The 618-nt window shown below is 33.0% G+C and overlaps 1 non-coding gene across 1 annotated transcript; it reads left to right on the top strand.

Moving 5' to 3' along the window:
- Positions 1 to 223: 223 nt before the first annotated feature.
- Positions 224 to 330, top strand: LOC112472721. Its single transcript, XR_003043748.1, has one exon. It is a non-coding gene; the product is annotated as a U6 spliceosomal RNA (small nuclear RNA).
- Positions 331 to 618: the final 288 nt, after the last annotated feature.

Raw genomic sequence — 618 nt, 5'->3', positions numbered from 1 at the left:
TTCAGATGATCCAGAGAAGCAAATGTCCAATGTTTAAATTCTGAGGCCTAAAATAAATATTTCAGAAAGACACTCATCTTTTGTCGATTGCTGAAATACACCACAGATTCTCACTTCCTCTCTACTTAATGCACTGTTAAGAAGTAAAGAATTTCTTGAAAAGAACTGCTTTGTCTGACAAAATGGAAGCTCTACTGAAATAGGCATTTAAAAAGAATAGATTGTGCTCGCTTTGACAGCACATATACTAAAATTGGAATGATACAGAGGAGATTAGCTCGGCCCCTGCTCAAGGATGATGCTCAAATTTGTGGAATGTGTTGTATTTGGGGTGTTTATGAAAGTTGTCAAGACGATAGCTCCAAAGAGTTCTAATCACAAGGAATAATTTTTTTCTTTTTCTTTTTGTCTCTATGTGAGATGATGGATGTTAATTAAACCTGTGGTAAAAGTTTCATGGTATATGTAAATCAAATCATTATGTATACACCTTAAGCTGATAGTGTTCTATGTCCATTATATCTAAATATAGCTGGAAAAAATAGATTGGTTACACCATAGAAGCATCAAATTGAACGGTAATGATAATAATAGCAACAAAATAATGTTAGTCTATTT

Source organism: Pteropus alecto, unplaced genomic scaffold (genome assembly GCF_000325575.1).
Source record: "Pteropus alecto unplaced genomic scaffold, ASM32557v1 scaffold87, whole genome shotgun sequence".
Classification (NCBI taxonomy): Eukaryota; Metazoa; Chordata; class Mammalia; order Chiroptera; family Pteropodidae; genus Pteropus; species Pteropus alecto.
The sequence above is the reverse complement of the archived record's forward strand: the minus strand, read 5'-3'. Positions and strand labels throughout refer to the sequence as shown.